This window comes from Falco rusticolus, chromosome 9 (genome assembly GCF_015220075.1).
Source record: "Falco rusticolus isolate bFalRus1 chromosome 9, bFalRus1.pri, whole genome shotgun sequence".
NCBI classification, from domain to species: Eukaryota; Metazoa; Chordata; class Aves; order Falconiformes; family Falconidae; genus Falco; species Falco rusticolus.
The window spans coordinates 22,906,094-22,928,295 of record NC_051195.1 but is presented as its reverse complement, the minus strand read 5'-3'; the positions used below and the strand labels follow the sequence as shown (position 1 = coordinate 22,928,295).

The 22,202-nt window shown below is 41.9% G+C and overlaps 1 protein-coding gene across 3 annotated transcripts in view; it reads left to right on the top strand.

Annotated features, from left to right (window-relative positions):
- SGMS1 (sphingomyelin synthase 1) overlaps positions 1 to 22,202 on the top strand; it is a 98,612-nt gene that overhangs the window by 9,757 nt on the left and 66,653 nt on the right. For 2 of the 3 annotated variants that reach the window (XM_037399444.1, XM_037399447.1), the window contains exon 2: positions 18,926 to 19,042. The exons of the other annotated variant lie outside the window; for it this stretch is intronic. The gene's annotated coding sequence lies outside the window, so the exon portion shown is untranslated. The remainder of the gene's footprint in view (positions 1 to 18,925; positions 19,043 to 22,202) is intronic. 3 annotated transcript variants of the gene reach the window in all.

The window sequence follows — 22,202 nt, the reverse complement described above, 5'->3', positions numbered from 1 at the left end:
AGAAAGAAGTACTCAAGTGCCATTGTGTCTCCTTGTCTGGGCTTGGTCAGTTTTGGGGTGCTGGAGCAATGCTTTATTACAGTATAGCGTGGGACTCTGAGATCTTCTCCCTCTGGGATGAGAGTCCCTTTGCCCAGTGCAGTCCTGTTCCTTGCTACCCCAGCAGATACCCAGTGATTTCTCTGAGATGAGGCACAGCCCTGGTGTTCTGGCACTGGAGAAGGTGAGGGGCTGGCAGAACACCATGTTCTTCCTCCAGCAGAAGGGGTTGAAGTGAGCAGAGATGTCACAAATGGGAAGTCTCTGGGAGAGGATCTGATGGCAGGGGAAGAAGCAGAGGAGCAATGGCAGAGAGCACAGGCAGGATTGTAGAATCATAGAATGGTTTGAGTTGGAAGGGACCTTAAAGATAATCTCATTTCAACCCCCTGCCATGGGCAGGAACACTTTCCAGTAGCAGGCTGCTCAAAGCCCCATCCAACCTGCAGGGCCTTAAACACTTCCAGGGATGGGGCATCCACAACTTCTTTTGGACAACCTGTTCTGTGTCTCACCACTTTCATGGTGAAAAGTTTCTTCCTAATATCTAATTTAAATCTATCCTCTTTCAGGTTAAAGCCATAACCCCTTGTCCTACCACTACATGCCCTTGTAAGAAGGTAAAAAGATGCCACTGGGGTATTTATGGTGCTCGATCTTAGTAAGATACAGTTAAGATACTGATGCTGCTGCACTGGTGCTGTAGCAGCCTTGACTAGTCCATCCTCTAGGAAGGGATGTCAGAATTTATAAAGCCATTTCTCAGTATTCTAGGTAAATGTGTGTGTGAATGTATGCTTGTCTTTGGTGTTTATCCTAGACAGACATATTAAATTGTAAGTAGGATTTTAGGATAAAAGCTCACAGGCACAAAGAGTTCAGTTGTGCAGCTGTATAGAGTTCTTTCATCCTCTTGTCTTTGCTCTTAATGTTGCCAATAGTCACTAAAAGAGGCAACACAAACTTCAGCTAGAATGAAAGAAAAGTCCATTTATTTCCACAGGCACTGCAAAGTGAAATGTACGAAATATTTGAAGAGCTGAACATGCTGATTTTTCTGTATTTATAGCTTTAAAAATGGGGGAAGAATTAAAATAAATAAACAGAGAAACAGTCACCATGTTGGCTTCTCTGGATGCAGTATTAGCCTCTTCTGAATTTAAGGATTTGTTTCCTTTCAAGGACTGCTTCAAAAACTTCACTTTTCTGCAAAGCAGACGTGAATTACTCTATGGTCATTTATGTGAAGTGACTTGCTGTATCCTTAATAATAACCTACATATTTTATTTGTATGTACTTTTTTTATTTTAAATGAAGTTCTCAAGTCAGTTCTTAGAAGACGGATTGTCTTGTACAGGGCATGTTAGATTGTCTTGAACAAAGTGCCTTTTTTTTTAATTGGTATTTTTATTGCTATGATTTGCATTCACAGGGTGAGGGCAGCACTGTTCCTCCAGTGACTTAGATGAGTGTTAACTTGCAGGGTGGAGGAGAGCTATTCCCTTACCTGGAGACTTTCTTAGGTACTTACAAAGCTGCATAGTTAACTTATTCCTCAGATGTAAGAATTGATATGCAGTATATCTACAGTAAAGCGACACGTTTGTAAGCACAGCATTTAATAGAAGTATTCTCAGCATGACTTTGCAAGTATTCCCAAATTAAACTTACCAGTTGTGGTATTTCTTGTCTTAAAAGCGAGCACTGGTTTGTACAGGGCTCAGGAATGCAGCTAAAATAATACACTCTCAAATCACCTTTTAGAGCGGTCCTCCTGGCCTTCCTGGACTGATCTTCTGACCCTTCTTCTGTGTCTTCCAGCATCTTGTGTCCATTCCCACTTTCTCAAGACCCTGTCATGTCCTGTGAGACCTCTGTTGTTAACACCTTCCCCCTGGGTTCATAGAGGTGGCTGTTAACTGAAGGGTAGAAGGAAGGAAACAGAAACCAGATCTGTCCAGCTGCATGTCGTTAGAAAGAGCAGGGACAGAAGTAGGATGTGAGGGAGCCCCAGATGAGTGCATGGGGGAAATGGCACCCCACCATCGAGTCTGCTGTTGTGGAAGGAGAGTGCCTTGGCTCCTCCTTGGAAAGCGTGAGTCTTGGCCCCAGCTGGAGCACATGGTGTAGGTAACAGAGTCCTGCCTTGCTGCCAGGGTCCCTGTGGAGCTTCTGATAAGGTAGGAGGGGAGCTCGAGACTTAAACAACAGCCTTTGCTAGATCAGGCACTAGGTTTCTATGTGTTGATTATATACTCAAAATGTAGGAATATTGTTCTGGCAAGTGTTGTCAAACTTGGATTCCCTTTTCATGTTCAAATGCAATTTCCTAAAAATTTCAGGGAGGGGATGAAAATACTGTTGTAGATTGTAGCAGCTGGTAGTATGTGCAGCTGATCAAGCATAAACTGAGGGCCGTTTTTTGAATGTGCTAAAGCAGCATACAGCCTGACTTGTTAAGGCCCTCATCACAAATGTAGGGTCTGTGTTGATTTTTCTTTTGTATTATAGCTTATAGAGAATGTTTATTTCCTTAATGAAACTGCATTTGCAACATGTGTCAATCCATCTTTAATCTTACGTAGAAAGATTCATGGCTGTACCTGATGCAAACAGAATCTGCTTGGGCTTTCGGGACTTCAGATACTTGTTTTGCAGCTACCAGCTCAGCCGTTAAGCCTATTAGAGTAAACCCCTTAGCTGTGCCATCCAGGTTGTTTCTCATCCTTCCCCCAGTCTGGCTGTTTGCTAAACACCCCTTCAAGTGCAGGGTTGTGGGGGACATGGGAGGATGCTTTGCCACAGTTACTGCCCCTTCCTTTAACAACCAAAAAACAGTGTGCAGAGCTGTGAGGAGGTGGGATCCTCATCCTGCTTGTTGCAAGGGTGCACGTTTGGATTTTCACCAAGCTGTCTGCGATTAGCCAGAATAAAACTAATAGGTGGAGGTATCCCAGTTATGCTCCCACCCAGGTCATATGTGCCACTGTATCATGCTTGCTCTGCAAAAGATCAGCCTGCATGTTTACATCCAGAAGTGCAACCAGGATCACAATTTATGGGTTTCAAGTAGATCTGCTGCTTTTCCCAGCAAATGGATGTGTGAGGCAGGAGTCAGGGATAAGTATCCCTCGAGGGCAGGGCAGGAGAGGGAGAGCTGGCTGCAATTTCTGGCTGTGCAGGGCTGCCTCCCCTCCCTCCCTGTGGAAGGGATGGTCCGGTTCCAGTAATTAAAGGGAATTAGCAGTTGCTTGGCGAGCCTCAAGTCTTTGCAGATGGCTTTTAGAGGGGTGGAACAGATTACTGCTCCTGACCCTGAAGTGCTGTTTAGTTTTGGGGCTTGTGGCTGGGGGGAGGTGGATCCAAAACCCATGCTTTTGCTAGATCCAAGGCCAATCAGCTTGCCAAGTCTACAGTATCACGGTTTCCTTTGCTGAAAAGTGGAGTATGTTGTACTAATATTTCTAAGGACCTGGGTACTGATGGCACATAAATGACTTGCTTGCTTTGGGAACTGAAAATAGGCAATTGCAAAACTAAATCCTGTACAGCAGGAATGGTGGGTTAATGTCGTGTTGGGCTACTCAACAGAAATGGGGAGAAATAGCCATTTACAAGTGGGTTTGTTTAATGTGGTTTCCATGTTTTTATGATACCAGTGCTCCTTTTGGTGTTATCTCTGTTTTTATTGTTATTCCTGTTGAACAAGGCATTGTGGAGTCTTTTGTGCATATAGGGGAATGTCCTTTCTACTGACAGTGATTCCTTGCTCCCAAGCACAAGATTTCTCTGTTGCTCCAGCAGCACCTTTGAGGAAGATGTAGTTCAAGTTTCCTCCCTCTTTTCCATTAGGTTTTAGAGAAAATGTTTTGTTCAGGTCAAATTTGCAAACACATTGCTGGAGCTTGTTTTTTCTCTTTCTTGCCAATTTAGTGTTCTTGCACCTTTAATAAATAATTTGATTAACTGTTAAAACTGGAAGAGGCTGTTTGGAGTTTATAAAGCTAATGGAAAACTTGAGTAACAGATGCATTATAGGAGATGGCCTCTCAAGAAGGGAAGTAGTGCAAACGTCAGTAATGTTTTCCTTATTGACAAATTTGTTTGGGAGACATCATTAATCCTGCACATCTGTGCAGATGCAGCTTTCAGACTTCTGGCAATCGGTATTTTAAACAGGAGCAGACCACAGCAGGGAATTCTTTCCTCCCTCTCCAATCCAGTCCTTTGGTTTCTTCAGGGAACTTGCTTGTCTTTCAGAAACCATGGTTTGGTGGATATTACTGAATGTGATATCCAGGGTTACCACAGAAAATGTCAGAAGGAGAAAGGAATGCAGCTTTTGCTGAAGTGCTAAACCCACAGCAAAACTCTTCAAAGCAAAGTGTAAAAACATTGAGGTTGCATAGGGAAAATGGGAAGATGATGAGGACTAACTGATGAGCAACTCACTCTCCCTAGTGTCTCATGCGGGTCAAAATTAGGCTGGTCGTACTTCTGGCTTTGGGGCCTGAGGGTTTTCAAATAGTGTTGGTGATGGTGAGACACTGATACTGCAGTCTCTCCATCCAGAAGAGCTGTGCCTGTCAGCCCCACCTGTGCCTTGGTTTGTGCAGTAGAAGGATTGTTGGATCTCTTATTGTGTGGCTCTGACATCAAATTATTAAGGGATTGATTAATAAAATCAAGTATATTGTTAGGGGTTTGACTTTAAGACAATTAGAACAAATGTGTTGTTAATGGTTAATTTAAGGTATAAGCATTTTTATATGTCCTACCAAGTCCTTCGTTAAGCACCAACAAGTTCTTTGTTTAAGCGAGGAAGGTACCACCACAAGATGTATTAGCTGACTGGAAGTCTACCACAAGAAGCACTAACTAGGGGAAAGGTAATTCTGGCAGGGGGCGATCACAACTACCTACTCAAGAAAGCCCCCGGCCCCAAGAATTAGTTGAGACCGAGCATTCTAACTAATTAACATGAGAAGCGAGTTATTTGACAAATAGGAAACTGAGTAATTAAGTAATGGATGAATTATGTAACTTGTAACCAATGAAGGCTGCTGTTAAGTTTTGACAATCGGAGAGTGAGGCATTTGTGGGTGACCACCTAGCTCCCTACTGTGCACAGACTAGAATAAAGGAATAGAAATATCTCGACTTGATGTGACGGTGCTGGGTGACGAACCTGCCTATGGAACAACAGCTCCTCTTTGGAAGTGGTCAAAGTTAAACCAGGATCTTTATAGATTTAAATTCAAAGTGTATTTGTTAGTTGTATTGGTGGCAATTCTCAGTATTGAACTGTTGCTTTTGGGAAAGACAGCCTGCTGCAGTATAGCCGACTTTGCGAGGTGATGTAGCCTACTTAGGAGTCTAAGAGTCATAAAAGCACGTTATCTCGCAGTTGCTTTTGTAGTGCCCGACCAGGTTTGCTTGTCCTAAAGGGCTTTGCTCTGCCTTGAAGGCAGAGGCTTAGCAAACAGCGTTCTCAAAAGCAAACTCTGAAAGTGTCTTTTTTAATAAGGAATTTCTAAATGAATACCGATCGTCTTTTCCCTGAAGCCTGGGAGGTAACCACCTCTTACTATTTATTTGATTGCATCGGAGGGATGTTGCAGCAATGCACAAAGGTTTTTCAATGCCCAGAAGAGACAAGATTAAAACCCAATTACTGTAGCCTGGCGGGGGCGTGGTCCAGAAAAGCCATCAACTTCGAAAAGGAATTTTAGGTCAAGACAGAAGGCAGAAAACTGAACTATGTGAAACAAATTTCTACTGCGAACTATGGGAACCTTTGAAACTTGTATAGTGGCTGGAAGTTTCAAAACTTTTTTTTTTTTTTGTTAGGGCTCAGCTGTACTTCATTGCAGGCGAACTTTTATTACTTTATGGACACATTGGTCTGCCCTCCAACAGAGATGACCCCCCCAACTCCCCCCTGCCCCCTAGCAAGTCTTTGTTAATGTGCGTTAAGACCACTTCAAAAGCACTCTTGCTGAGACTTGGGTATCATTTGCATCAGACTAGGGGTGCATTGATTTTTAACACAGGGTAATTGTTGCCCATCGGCCACTCCTATACACGGCGTTGTAGACTAATTAAAGCACCCCTGTCATTCTCCCAAGTATCATCTTGTAACTTTGCTTTTTACTTGCAGTGAATTAGTCAAGTGTAAATCCAGCTTGAATTCATTGCTCTCTGCATAGGTGTGCAGGTGTCTCTGCTGGCCCCTGCAACAAAGAATAAATGAATCTCTCTTCCTAGGAGACTCAAGTCAGTGTCACAGGAGAAAAAAGTTCTTCTGATTTTGGTGTATGTGGCAGATGACAGCAAAGCCTCACTGGGAGTTTAAGATCGGTGGCTCCTATGAGCACAGCACATAGTCAGAAGGGTTGCTGCTGAGCTGCTGTGTTTTAAAACTGTGAGGGAATAAACCACTTCCAGCACACTGATAGCAGAACCTCAGCTTGCTTGACCTCTGGAGACCCGAGGAACAGGATGGTTTGTGAAACTTGGGAGCAGGCTGCACCTCAGCTGGGTCACTGAGCTCCTCTGCAGACCTAGCTGTGGAATTTAATACTACCAGAGGGCAAATAAGTATTAACTTACTGTGCCATTACCTGTATCATGCTGCTTTGGTGAAATCTGCCTTCCAGCTTCTTCCTACTTCCTGTTGATCATAAAATCATTTAGGTTGGAAAAGGCCTGTGAGAACATCAAGTCCAACCATTAACCCAGCTCTGCCAAGTCCATCATTAAACCATGTCCCTGAGCACCACATGTACTTGTGTTTTTAAACACCTCCAGGGATGGTGATTCCACCAAGTCCCTGGACAGCCTGTTACAATGCTTTACCACTCTTTCAATGAACAAATTTTTCCTAATATCTAATCTAAACCTTCCTTGGTGCAAATTGAGGCTGTTTCCTCTTGTCCTGTCTCGTTATCTGGGAGATGGACCCCCACCTGCCTACAGCCTCCTGTGAGGCAGCTGTAGAGAGCAATAATGTCCCCACCAAGTCTCCTCTCCAGGCTAAACAGCCCCAGTTCCCTCAGCTGCTTCTCATCAGACTTGTGTCCCAGACCCTTCACCAGCTTTGCTGCCCTTCTCTGGACACGCTCCAGCACCCCTACATCCCTCCTAAAGTGAGGGGCCCAAACCTGAACACAGTATTAAAGGTGCAGCCTCACCAGTGTGGGAAGGGAGCAGGCCACTGCTGAAGGATCACTTCTGTCCATGTATCTAAACATTTTGTGAGCTTAGAATGGAGATCTGTTCTGTGTTGCATGTGTCTGTACCTTTCTTTCTGATTTTGGATTCTCCTCAGAACTAAGTTTTGTTACTGCTTTTGGCTCATATAACTTGTAGTTACAAAAGAGATTCACTAACTTTGAAATTCTCATACCGGAGATATCCTTGCTGAACTACCACTCAAGAGTCACCTGCCTGATATCCTGTGTCTTGCTTTTCCATACCTGACCCAGCTCGTTCAACTGTATTGTTTCCCTATTAAGCAAGAGGCAAAAAAGCAGCATTTGATATAGTTTGTGAGGATGGTGACAGGCTCTTTGTAAGCAGCTTGTGACTGCAGGGAAACCACATGTGAAGGTGACATCGGTGTGACAGTATAAATCTTGCCACTGTGACTCTAGAAATGCTGATTGTGAGTTGAAGGTGTAGCTAATGTAACTAAACGTGAAATGGAAATGGCTTATTCTTGGTGTTTCCAAGTTTGTTTTCAGCTGTTGTGCCTGTGCGTATCCTTTCTTTCCCTCCTGCATCAGATGTTATAAAAATGAAATACATTGTGCAGAGGAATGGGAAATGAGATAGCATGACAGATTGCAGCTTCAGTACCGTTGCAGTGGTGTTTGCACTGTGCTGAGAGGCTTTCTTCTTTCTGGTCACTGAAATCCGTCTAGGTCAGAGTGATGCAGACTGTTCATCCCACAACTGAGACTGAGCCTAATGCTCATCTGCTCTCTGGCCTGTAATTAATTCAGTCTCCAAATAAATAAAAAAAGGTGATTGGAGAAGGCAAAAGGTTGTTTTCTCTGAGATGAGCATAACCCTTGTAAATCTCTGAAAGTCACTTAATATGCCTGGTGTTAATTACTTTTCCCCCTGATGTAAGAAAAAACTGGAAAATGAAGTCTGTTTGGTTTTACTGTTACATGGTGGTTGTGATGTGTTCTTGGTCTTGCAACTTGTTCAATATTAAGCGATAACACTCTTTGGCTTATTAGAGCAAGACTGAAATTATCTGTGTTCTCACATAAAAGCTGTGATTATTTCTGCAGGCTAGTGCCAAGGGTCTCTTCAGGAAGCTGTAATAAACTCACTAGCTTTTGCTTAAACTCTTGAGCCTCATCTAGTATTCTTATATATGTTTTGCACAAGACTAGTCTTGAAAAACAATCTTACAGAGCTGAAGTTAACCTCATGGAGGGTAAGCACCAAGTTGACCCAAGTTTATTTCAACTTGCCTTCTTTGGGTTTGTTTTTTTTTTTTTGGTGTATTGGATTGTCTGGGTTTCACTACTTGCAGTTCCTGCTTGTCTGAGGTCTCTGACCACACCAGGCAAAGTCCAACTTGTAAGGCAGTATGACTAAGACCTATATGTAAGGCAGTATGAATAAGGAGTATGAAGCTCCATGCAGTTTTTAGTACCTTACAAGTAAACGGCTTATCAAACTGAAGGGTTTATTTTTCTGCGCATACATGTTTAGTAATGTCAAAACTTGCTGTTCCATTGCCCTAGTGCTATATAGGATCTCCTAGTATTTTTTAACATTAATATAAAAAGTATGTAGTATGACCTTGCTGTAAACCTGCATATAGTGACGTTAACAGAGCAGGAAAAATTTCCTTACCTGCCAGATAACTGTTTTAAAAGGTTTACTTTTTTTTTCCTGTTTATATTTTGTTAATTCTACATTTGTAATGTAACTTGAGATAAGTCCATTGATGGATTAGGCAGTTTATGGAAGTGAGGAACTGGTGCAGAACCAGCTTGTGGTTGAGAATTTCCTGGCAAGGGCAAACAATGAAACCACAACCCAATAAAAGTATGTGCCGAGAGCTCTGGGATGGGGAGCCTGCACAGCTAAGAAAGGAGACTGTACAGAAAAATGCACTAATCAGTAACTACCTCAGAACCAGTATAGCGGGGCTGGAGGTAACTGTGTGTCATAGCCTGCTCCTTGCTAGGCTAGGTATCCTGGCCTTATTAAGAGGGTACAGCACATCTGCTTTAGCCTTTGCTGCTCTACTAAAACAGGGATCAGGAATCAAATGGTGTTGAGAGCGTGTCTTTAAATGAGAAGAGCTTTGAGCTGGAAAAGGAGATGATTCTTTGCTGCTTTTGAACAGTAACATTCTTAATACTCTGGTCTTCCAGTTCTGTACCCCTGGGTTAATTGAGTTGTTCTGAATTGTGATTTTTGTTTGAAAATCTCCTGTCAACTGTCATGCTTTTGTCTCTTGTGACTGATACGTTAAATTTGTATTGTCTTAAGTAACAGCCTAACTAAGGTGCTTTGGACAAAGTTGTATTTTTAAGGTGGGTATGATGTAAGACTTAAGTGTACTAGATAATCTGCTGGCTAGCTGAATTTCCCTACTGCAAGTGAAATTGCAGACAAGGCTGCAGGGGAACCCTCTTTACTTCTATAGGGGTTTTCCAGATCCCATTCACTGGGGAAGACCCTTAAGTTTTGGTTTACCCTGCTGGACTCTCAAGTTTTTCCTACTGATTTATACAATTATCTACTCTGAAAAAAGTGAGCTATAGTGAAATGGCACCCTTGCTTTGTCCTCTGCTTGTTCTCAATCTTGCTATAACAACCCTTTTTAGCATATTATTAAGAGCATTACACTGCTTTTTGTTTGTAGTTCTGCTTTAGCAAAATATTCTTTTATAGCTGTAAAGCCTTAAGGAAGAAAGTTTCTGGCAATATCTGTAGGAGTTGCAGTTCTTTACTGTGCAAATGCTGAAATCTATGTCTTGGTTTAATGTTACTGGGAGTTAAAATATTTTTGGATATACAAAGCATTTCACATGCTATATAAACTGCTAACGTGCAGCCTTTACCCTCAGAGTGGAATGTAGCCATCTTGAACATTGCAGTGTGAACAAGGACCTCTAATGTAGTTGAGGGCCAGGAGTGGGATGTAGTGGGGCAATGTGTCATATCTAAATGTGAATTTTGATTGTCACATCACATTCCAAGCCATTTTTTGTATGAAAAATTACTGGCATTCATAACCAGATTATTTTTTATTTATGGAAGAGTTTAAAGTATTTTTTTCCCCAAAAAATGCCACTGAATATTGCTGTGTAGTGAGCAGGAGCAGCTAGACGTGTACTTGAGGAGTGCTGATTTACACCAGCCCAATCAGGTTCCACTGTAGAAAACAAGACCACAGATGATGGCAGAAATGCATTGGTAAGTGCATCTGGTAGGTGTGGTTTAGCACTGACACTAGCAGATGTGCATTCTCCTGCTGTTTGCCAGCGGCATTGTCACTTAGGCAGTGCCATGCTCAGCTGTCATCTGTTGAGGTGGTTGCTGCTCAGTCCTTTTATTCTGTAGGCTGTTTAAATCCTAAAGGAAACATGAAGTATGTTGTTGACATTTGTTGAATGTTGCTAGCAGCATTAGAGGCCAAAGTGATCTGGTTTTTGGGATATTGAGATACTGCTGCCTTGTCAGAGGTGATGCCTCATGAAAGAATGTAAATAATCAGTTGTTCTGCCCCTTTTAGTGCTTGAAAATCTTAGTATGGCATCTTAGGAATCATGGAGGAACCTAGTAGGATAAAGTCTATTTCTGTGTAATTTTTCTTGCAGAAGAAAAGCATATTTTCTGGTGTTTGTTATTTTACAGTAAAGGTTTTCTACAGTATCTCCCACATGTTATTACAGAGGGGAAGAGGGTTCTCAACTTGTGGGTTGTAACCTCACTGCTGTTTACAAGAGAGAGCTGAGGAAGGAAACCTGACAGCTTGTGACATCTTAAAAGTTAGGTAGTAATGTAAACGTACCTGCTTGAACCTGTACGTAGCCTGGAAGCCAGAAACAAGGATTTCTTTCCACCCCATTTGTGTGGGAGATAGGATGCAGAAGTAACTGGAAGCCCAAGGAGTGGGCAGCAGCACGAAGACTGCTGTCTCTGAACGGCAAAGGATGTGTTGGACTCCTTGCCAGTTAATGTTATGGACACAAAGAGTTTAAATGGGATCAAGTTGCGGCTGGGGCGGGGGTGGGGGAGTGGAACGCTGAATAAGTATTTGGATGAGAGATTCCCTGAGGGTTACTAAATACAGGCTCAGGAAACTCCTGGAGCTGAAAGTCGTCAAAGCCCCAGACAGAGCCTTGTCTGATACAAGGAACGCTGTTTAGCTGCTGTTACGTGTTGGTTCAACTGATGCAGCAGAACAGCTTTGAGGTGTTCTTTTTGGTTTGTTTGTTTTGTGGGTTTTTTTGTGTTGTTTTTGTTGCACGGGGATATCATAAAAATAAGAGCACTGAAGCTTGGGGTGGCTGAATTTGAGGGTTGTAATAGTGGAGTCAAATGCCAAACTTACATGGCAGCACCGAAGGGAATCTCTGCAAAAAGTAATTACTGATCTTGGGTGTGCTGGCTTCAGCCCAGAGGTGCTGCAGAAACAGCACCTTCCATTTTTCCACATAACAGACTTTCTTTGATTAAGTTTTCCTGGGCAGTAATGTGAATTAAGAAGGAGGTTAAAATGGGATAGCTGCCCAAGCATTGTGTATATGGCAGTTTGGTGTTCTGAGATCAATATAATTATCTTGTAGAGCTTTTGTTTAGAAGAGACCCGCATACAAAGTATTGAATGATATTTTAGAGCTTAAAGAGGCTTAAAGAAGCCTCCTTTATAAATTTCAGTGTTGCTAACATCACATTTTTGTATACTCAAAAGATCTTTAACTGCTGCAGCAACACAGGGAAAGCTGCTTGGGCACATTTTAAGTGTATTTTGACAGATGAGCATGGAATATGTTTAGTTGGTTGGGGTTTTTTTGTTGTTTTTTTTTTTTTTTTCTACTTCAGTGGAGGTCTTGGTGTGCTTCATGAAGGAGGTTGTTTTTAGCTTACTTGTGAAGGTTGAGCAGTGACCACAAAACTTGTCAGCACATCCCTCCAGCTGTCCTGCTAAGTATCCTCTGACCTCCCTGCCCAGTAGAGCCTTCGACGTCCACTGGTACTTCTGGAATTTGATGCACTCTAAGCAATGCACTGAGAAGCAGCAAGGGCAGTGAGCTGCTGTGTGCCTGTGATGCAGGGTGGCTGACAAAGGAGACATTCAGTCACCAGTAGAGGATCCTGTTCTAGAAGTGAATCTAAACTAATGCTCCTAAACCTGCTGGAGCTGAAAAAAAGACACAACGTATCTGGATTTGTGCCCTGATTATTTGTCTTAATCCCTCCAGACTGCAGAGTCTGTAAATGACTCTTTCTGTTCTGCCTGTCCTCCCTTTGAGATCTGCATGTAAACGTGCCAGCATCTGTCCTGGTCTCCTCTTCTTCCCATGCCATCATCAACACTACTCTGCAGGAACCATATTCCAACTGGTAAAGTCTCATACTTGTAGTAATTGTTCTTATGTTAAAAGCGGAAAAACCCTTAAGTATGAGAAATAAAATTTCTCAACTCTCTGGTCAATGAAGGATGCGCTTCCTTTTGCCAAACCAGTTACTGTGACTTCTGTCTTTGTAATAGCTTTGTATCAGTTATTACTTCTTCAAGATGCTTGCAAAGGTGGAATATATCTAAGGATTGTTTCAAAGGACATGCAAAATGGGAAGAGCTAAGTTTAAACTGCTGTGGTTTGTTTCCAAGTCAGTAGATAACTTGACATGAAGGCTTTTGGGTGAGAAGTCATGCATTTAAATACAGTGTGAATTCTGACACGTGATGTTGCTTGCAGGTTGAGGTGAACTATTTCTGTCTCCATCCTCTTAGTAGATGCATGTAGACTGTGCTTGTTATGGAGTCCTCGGCTTTCATCCCATTCTTCTCCAGTTCCTTTAAAGCTGCTATAGGTACCAATTGATGGAAAATGATCCATGAGATTTCAAACACCCATTTGATTGGTAAAAATAAGCAGTATAATAAGCAATTTGAAGTAGTCCTATTGGTGGCAGAAGATGGGAAACTTCAGTCATGTTACTCTCTGTTCAAAGAGCAGTAGTGAGATCTGTAACTCTCCTTATCACTAACATGTTTGCTTAACGAACTCACAAGATATGTTGTACGAAAGGTCACAGGCGGAAGGGAAGGCTTGTTTCCTTGTCGCTTTTTGGGAAGAGGCATGTGTGACCTTTTATGAGTAGGTTTACTGATCGCAAGTTAAGGGAGCCCTTGGTGGGTTTGCCAGTAAGCAAGGACCATGTGTTTTGGAAGCGAGTGTTGCAGCAGACAGCTTTGCATTCAAGCAGTTGTTGTAACAGTAGGCCTCAAGATGATCAGCAAAGCTGGGGCTTTCAAGAAAGTCCTTCTAATAGATACACATGAGTATGTAAGTGTGCACCAAGTGGACTGCTAGTGGGAGTTATATATATAGTGGAAACTTCCTTCCAAAGAACAGTCCAGAAAATAGCTGTTTAGATAATCAGAGCTTGGGTTTTTATAACCTGGGGAAATTATCTAGGTAGGTCTGACTGAGAATATTCTGAAAATGACCTAACTATGAGTTAGTTGCAGTGTGTTTCATTTTATTAATATTTTCTAACCAAGTAATAACTTGATTTTTTAGAATTAACTAATCTGAGCTTTTTATTGTCAAAGTATTTTCAGGTAAATCTGGGAAATCTTGAGCATCTCACCTTACAGGGACAGTTGAAAATATCAGCATGTACCAAGTCACTTCTCAGTGTCCTGACATCCATCTCATGTAAAGATTGCCAAGTGTCCCTGGGGCAGTTGGCACCCTACGGAGACACATGGCAACATTGGGGCCAGATTTGTGGAGAGGAGTGTGTCCTTTAAGGTGTTTTTTGGAAGGCTGAACAACAAGAAGGTGGGAAGGTCTGGGAAGGGAAATGATCATTGTGGAAACAGGGAAAGAGACCACCTGCTGTTAATGGGTTTGCTAGTTGTTGTGTAGTTGTGTGTTAGACCTGCTGTAACATGACCTTGAAATGAATCCAGGCAACAGGCAAAGGGAGTTTTGGAGCTGGTTGTTTCTTACTGGAGGTGGATTCCCCTGTTGTTATATCTGCTCCTCTCTCTGGAATAGTTATTTAGTAAGAGACCTCAAAGATTTGTCATCTTAACTAGTGCTCATGCAGTCTTTTTTTCCCCCCACACTTGCAAAGATTCTACCTCACCTGATTTACAGCATAAAATGGAAATCGAGATTTGGTGGTGTATCAACTGGCTTTGTACAGGCTAGTGCAGAAAGTACGTACACATCTTAGATATGAGACTGGGCACAGTAGTGTATTTATGTGCTAAAAGTGCAAATTTTAATAATGAAGAAAGCATTCTTTCTGCAAACAGTATCTTTCATTTGGCACCAAAGTCTTTTGAGCTTCCTCTTCTCAGTTTTGTTCCCAGTCCGATGTCACTGGGACACTGGAAGAACTAAAGAAGGTAATTCCATGAACAATTCAAGCTAATTTACATCCTTATGTTGCCATTGGTCATGATAACAACAGTTTTGTCCAGGCTTTGGGACACTAGGAATGAGTTTGCAGTATGCTAGCTATTTTGCTACCATCTTTCTATGCAAGAAAGATGAAGGGGATGTTTCTGGGCTGCCTCCTCTAGTGCTTCACCAAGCACTGATTAAAAATATGGTGTGTCTGACAGGCAAATTATTTCTAAATTGTCCTAAAATGGAAATGGGACCTAAAAATATTCTGCCTTTTTTTATAGTTAAAGACAAAAATATAAAATGGAAGTTACCCTAAAATATAACAGTAAAAGCTTGGGGGGAAGGGGGGGGGGGGGGGGGGAAGTGGTATTTAGGTAATTCCCTAGGTTTTTTTTTCTTACATACCCTTTCATTGGGAGTGAGTGCTACATTCCAATTAGCTGTATGATTTTATTGTCTCTGCAATAAGAGTGCAGAGGCAAACAACTGTAGATTAGGAGCAATTTGCAAAATAGTTCAGTGATCAGCATGCCCTTGGAGATGTTTTCTGTGTAAGAACTGCATCAGAAATTTACTGGCTTCCTATGTTCAAAGGATTAACTATGAGGAGGATTAAAATGACACCTTAGACATCAGCCAAGAATTCTCTCAAAATCCCTTATGTTGTCTTTAAATCAATTAATTTGCCTTCTTTAATCTGCAAGCATACTGGGCTGGCGAACTTGTGCAATTGATCTATTTAGGCTGAATTTCTCCAGTGTATTTGAAGGAATACTTTAGTGCATCTGGCAAATGAGAAGCAAACATGCCTGTGAAATGTGGAAGTATAGCTGCCTTCCTGTGCTAGGGTGTAAAATGAAAATGCTGCTGTAATCATTGAGGTGCCTTTTGTAAGCAGCAGCCTGTAACCAGTTAATCCAGCCTTTGCAGATGTTCCTGATCCTTGTGTTTATGTTTGATAAGAAAGTAAGACAACAGCCCACTCTTGCTCCTTTTGTAACAGTGCTGCTTGCATGTATGTGTTAAGTGGGAAGGAAAAGAGGAAGAGGAGAATTCTCAACTCCAAAGCTTCATGACTGTGCTTTGCAGGCACAGCTGATGTGCAGCACAAGGAGACGTTTTTACTTCTGAGAAGTCTTGAAAAGCAGCCCTCAGTACTTAAATGTGGACACTTAGTCTCCTAAATCACGTGTGGTTGGTTCGCTTACAATTCTGCATTCAGGTGGTAGCATTCATCTGAATAACACTTGAATATTAGTAAAAGAAATTATGTGCTCTTTCTGGAAATCCTACAGGTTTCCGCAAGCTGTAATCTATTTAAATGCATTAGTCAGAGGCACAGCTTCAACTCTAAGGCTGTCCTAAGCTTGAGGCTGTGCTGGTTACAATTTATTAGATCAGGTGTTGTCAAACGAATAAGCTAGCAATGCTCCTAGGGAGTGTTTGGGTGCTATTGACAATGACTGACAATTCTTAGCCATCTTGTGATACGGAGAGCAAGACTGGCAACTAACTTCAGACATTAATCTTCATAGCATCAAAACCATCAGAATTGCTTCCTAGAGTTCTTCTGCGTTAAAGAAATGCTGCGGATGTTGGAGCAAGTGGTATTGCAGACAGAGCTGAACGTTGTCACATTGTATGCTAAAATGGACACAGGCTTCTCTCATGCCGTTATGGCTAGCTGTCACTTAGCAACTCCAGAAACTGAACTAATTCCATAAAGATATTAACATACAGTTTAAGGAAACTGGGCTCTGAACTTAGCAGCCGGTACCCTGCACCTAGCAGGGCAAAAGCCACCGCTGTGCAAACAGGAGGGTCTTCCTCTGGGGGAAGGAGTAGAGGGTGGAAGAGTTTGGCATACAGGCTAATTGGTTTAGGTAAGATAGACCTTTTATTTTCTGGAAAGTATACAACAAATGTTAGAGTTTTTAAAAAAATACAGTGAAGTGCCATGTGTGCCTCAAGAAAGACAGGAATGAACTCTAATCAAACCTTGCCATACTGTTCCGCTGTATGCAGTGTAACTTTGGTAGTAAACAAGCTAACATTCAGTGGGAATTGCTTCTACTTTCTTCTAACTGGCTCAGAAATAACTCTGTGTGGCAGAAAACACATTCTTACAGGGTCTGTATGGCTTAATATCAGAGAGTAAGAGGCTACAACTGACATCGAACATCTTGGGAGTGCTTGTGGTGCTCAACAACACATCCAGATTCATGACTTGCTCATAGAAAATGTGTGTTTATGTTTGAGCACCAGTTTATGCTCCATTGTCTCTTGGATCAGGGAGGGAACTGTCCTTCCTAGAAGAGTAGGAAGAGTTTGGAGCTTTCCCTCCAGGTGCAGGGAGGGGTATGACAGGTTGGTTTTCTCGTGGTTCGCAGTGATGCTACTCTCAGCAGATGGGTGGCTTTTGGGGCTTCAAAAAACTTGGTAGATGAGTGAGTGCCTGTGAGCAGAGAGTATGATATGTTTGGGAGGGTGGCTGTTGTTACAAGATAAGAGTGTGGTTACTCATGGAAACAGGGCCTTCCTCCTTACTGAAGATGGGCTGGTGGGTGTTGATGGGGTGGATAACTCCTCTTACGTTTTGTAAACATTATCTCTTATTACTACAATCCTACAGCAAACAGGCAGGATAGCATGGCTTTTACTGAGCAGCTCTGCTGCTGGCAGTGCACCACGGCTCTGTCTAGATGGACAAAACCTATTTAACTTCCAGCTTGTTGCAGAAAGGAGTCTTCTGGCTGCTGGAAGCTGGACCAGTGTGTGCTCAGGGTGGGTGTTTGGAGGGGAGGGGTGCCTGATGGCACTCTCCCTGAAGCACTTTGATAGGTTAATCTTGAAGATAAGGCAAGAATGCAATGTAAACCCAAAAGCAAATTTCCAAGTAATCCTAAACAGCTAAAAAGGAGTCCAAGAAAGCAGAATTGCCATGCCGCAGGCTGCTTGCTTCACAGCAGTCTGTTATTTGGATTTGGTTCTGCTTCAGCAAGCAGAATTTATTTCCAGCCTCCCTAACTAGTATTTCAATGGAAATGTATGGATTGCAGTTTCCTACTAAATGTGAATGGAACAGGGAGACCATCTGTTTTTCCCTTATCTGAAAGTTCAATTGAAATAGCCCTGCAGAGCCCCATGCAAAAGGGGGCTGGTTCTCTTCCGAGTCTCCCCCCTGGTTTTGTCTTCCTTGAAAGTGGGTGTGTGTGTGGTGGGGTGAGTGTTGGATGAAGGGTATATTTGCTTCCCAGCCACAGGGCTGAGTGGTTTGTCTACTGCTGCTGGCTCTAACCTTTGGCTGTGCAAAATGTGGGTAACAGGGATGGAGAGAAGCCTGTTACCTGGGTGCTGCCACTGGAGGATTTTAGTCCCATGCATTTCAATTTTTACATTTTGGGTTTGCTTTGGTGCAAGTTCTTCCTCTCTTTTGTAAATGATCTTGGTTATCTTGAAGACTAGCAGAAAAGACTTGCAGCTTTCATCCTTTGCACCCCTGCATGAGTTTATTTGTCAGCAAAGCCTGTTATCTTGTGTGATGCCTGGTTCAGAGCCTGGGTAACTTTACCAGCTCCCTTCAAAGAACATTTTGAGACTTATTTCTTTAGTTTGTGCTCCAAGTGGCAATGTGTATCCCAAGAGTTGTTCTGCCTGATTACTCTTTCAGTTAAATAAAAGGTGCTCTGGGTATTGCTTTAACTGGGTATGGCTTTCAAGAGCGAAACTGTGAGATTCCCGTGACATTAGGAGTAGACAGCTTCTGGTCTATGGTGCCCCAAGATCAAATCCAGTGGTCAGTGGCCCATTTCTGGCAGCTCCATTCTCCATGTTGTTCGGAGGGTGGCAGTCTCATCCAAACCACTTGTTCCTAGTGCAGGCTCGGAGGAAGATGAACCTATGTCCAAGGTAAACACCTGCAGGAAGGCTGATGCATGTGGGGAGTAGCAGACCTGCTCTCTGTGGGATGCCACAAAGCAGATGAAGAAGCATTCCAGGCCTTCTTCAGATCCAATGAAAGCTGCGTATGGGCCTTATTTGGACACAGGAATCCTCTCTTTTCTGTGTTCTTTAGGAATTACTATTTTTAAAATGCAGCTGTCCATGTTAGCATGGTCTTTCCTGTATATCCCAGGTGCTGGTAGACCTTGAGGCCATCTTCACATTGTAATAACTCCTAATATTTTAATAGAAGGCTTGCTGTATAGCTTTGCTGCTTAATATGTAAATTTTTATTATTTTTTTTTAATAGTGACTCATGACTATGTGAGAAGCAGCTAGCAGCAGGTCTTCTGAATTTTGACTCTCATGTTCATCAAGAACTTCTAACCCAATGAGTCGAGTGCTCTGGGTAGAAAAGCAATTTCAGGTAAGTAAATGATTTTTGCGTTTTCAAGCCCGTGTGTTTTGGAGTGTTGTGTTTTTTCAATACTTTGTTTAGTGTAAACTGATACTAAATGTGACTTGAATTTGGGTAAGTTTTAGTTTGGACTTGCACAGGCAGATACCCATTTTGCTTTGGATTAATCACTTCTTATGTTTGTGCTAATGGCAGCTGTTCAGCACCCACAACAATCAATATTCCTCACTTGTGTATTTCCATTGTCTGACTTACTGTCCCACAGCTGTATGGCAGTGTTTCTTTTGGCACCTGTACTGGCTAGTTTCTTTAACTGAGCATGGCTTAGTAGGGAATATGATGATTCCCTCTATTTTCTGTAGCTTAGGCATTGCTTGTGCCTGCCTGGTGCTCTTTTTGTTCAGCAAAAAAAAATTTACATAGTCTAACTCCAGTACTAAATTGTATGATCTTGGGAAAAGACAACTGAAAGATCACGTAGATCAGCTCTTTTTTCCTGCTTCCAGGTAAGGATAACTAAGAGCAAAACTTGTGAAGATGTAGGCTGCATATAAATGCTCCAAACTCCCTACTTGTAAGGCAATCTGCGCCCTTCTGGCTGTTGAAACTGGAGTGATAATTGGTTAGACAGCTAGACTGGTGGCTGGAATACCTGGTTTCTGTTCCCAGTTCTGGCTTTGACATAGATGAATGACCCACAAAGAGAAAATAAATGGGTCATACGCTCTTTCTTGCTGCTTGTAGTTATGTTTTTGTCTTTTAATAATCCTTTGAAGCTCATCAGGATTTGCTGAAAGGCATCTTTTAAGGTTTTCATGGGTTTCATGGGTTTGATCTGTGCTGGAAAGCTCCATGACTGATTTAAGAGCTAGAGGGGGAGGTGTTGTAAGAATCGGAAAATAAAAGTTGAGCTATTGGGCACAGAGATTTTGAGAAAGAGTGTGTTTTTAAAACTGTTATTTGTGTGTAACCTGAGTGACTAGCACATTGAATGAACCAAGTCTTTTGTACCTTCCATTCTTAGCTGGGAAAGCTGCTGCCTTTTTCTCAAAATGTTCTTGGATATTGGTGAGACTGAACTGTCTGATTCTGAGAGGCTGTGATGAGGGACAGCAGAAAAGCAGCTTTCAGTTGTGATTCTGTGATGATCTTAATGCAGTTGTAATTCTTCCTGTGGGTGCCCTGAGCAAAATTGGTTTTGGGACAGTTGGTTTTAGTCCCTCTCCTACAGATGTCACAGTACTGCATGCCTTCAAATCTTGACTGTTGTGCAATTAAGATGTTTAGTAGGACTTCCACAGATACTGTAAGAAAGACTATTAGTAATAGAAATAATGAGAAAAATGCTGTGACTAAACACCAATGCTGCTGAAATTGAGGGAACTGATTTTTTTGTGTTTGTGTTGCACATCAGGTGAATTGTTATGAGCAGTTTTTTGCAGTTGCTGCTTTCTGAATGGTGGCATCTATGTCATAGTTGTACTGGACAAACTGTAATACCTAGTCTTGTTTTCATCAGTCACAAAAAATTCCTACTCCCCACCCTCCTTCAACTATATAAATATTAAGAGTGGAAAATGCTTTTACCAGAAGCTCATGTCACTCTGTTGATTCAACTTGTGTTTCCCCTGGGTCTAATACACAGACTTTATGAATAATGTAGTAATCTATTACTTAAAGTTTAATGTGGATTTAATAGGGGTTGAACGTCAACAGGCACAGTGCAAGAAGTGCAAGCTAAATGAAACCGGTTCAAACCAAATACTGTTGGGTATGTGGCATACCTTATAATTTATGTGAAGATATTTGTTGCAGGTGCTTTGGTATCTGGGACCTCTGGATTTTTTGTGTATTTGTCTCAGTATATAGCAACAGATGTTCCAAATCTGTGGGATCACAAAGCACACGGATGACTTGTTGCTGAAATCTAGGAATCTAATACCGTGAAATGTTAAGATACTGCTGTCTCTTCAATGGCACTCTTTTTCTTCTTTTTTTTTTTTTTTTCTTTCTTCTTGGTACGAGTATTACTTTTTTAAACAAAGGGAAAACATCCCTTTCTTCAGTTGTTAGGTTTGCAGAACTTGAGCCTTAAAATAATCCAGGAAGCCTTTTGTTATATAAATATACTCATCCTCCAGCTTGGCACTGTATGTGCTTTATATAGCTGCTATATAAAAGAATTCTCTTTTAAATTTAAACTTCAGTGGCTTTGAAGGAGAAATGTGATGTTACTTTTATATAGCACTTAATGGTTCTGACCATGGCAGCTCTTCAGATGCAGAGAGCAAAGCAAACACACTGCTGTACAATGTCAGTGTAACAGTGACTATTTAAAGCAGACAATGCAGTGTAAAGCAGTGGTTTATGGCTGGAACTCAATTTCTTTATCTCTTAATTACTTTTTATTTAAGCTTGTTATTGTCAGGTGTGCTTATACCTACCAAATTTAACTCCATGGGATCAGAGCCTCAGTATACGTGATACCTTTTGAATGTATTTTTGCATAAGTTGCTTGTTTAGAAATAAAAATATGTATGAATACAGCAAGGGCTTGGAATGGTTAAAATTAAATTACAGTGCAAACTACTCAGTAGTTCAGCGGGCACTGAGATTTTCAGCCATGAGATGTGCCAATTAAGTGGGCAGCAGTTGGCTAGAGCAGATGTTTAAAAAAAACCCAAAACCAACCAACAAAAAGTCACCACCCTGTGAAATGCCAAAAACGTGGGAGATAATCTCCATTAAAAGCAGTGACTGGTTTATGGGTCTTGTACATGTAAAAAAATACCTTAATAGTATATGTAACTGAATGTGAATTTAGGGTTTTTCTGTATCCTCTGTAAGACTTGAGTTCATAGTGACACTGACTTTTTAAGTAATACCTTTGCTGCTAGCAATGCCTGAGCTTGTAGGTGCTGATGACTGAAGAGGTGAGGTGGCAGGCTAAAGCCTGGCATCTGCTGTATAAGCACTGCCTTTATTCACTTTCTGCACACAATAGGCAGGACTTTTTACAGAACCACTCGGCTGACCTGCTGCTGGTTTTACCCTTACTCTCTGAAAAAGCATGGGTATCCTCCTCAGTTCCTGTTTGACTCCGCTACTAACCTTTCTTGCAACTTTTTCAAAATGCATGTGTCTGCACGCATCAAAACTATCTCACGGA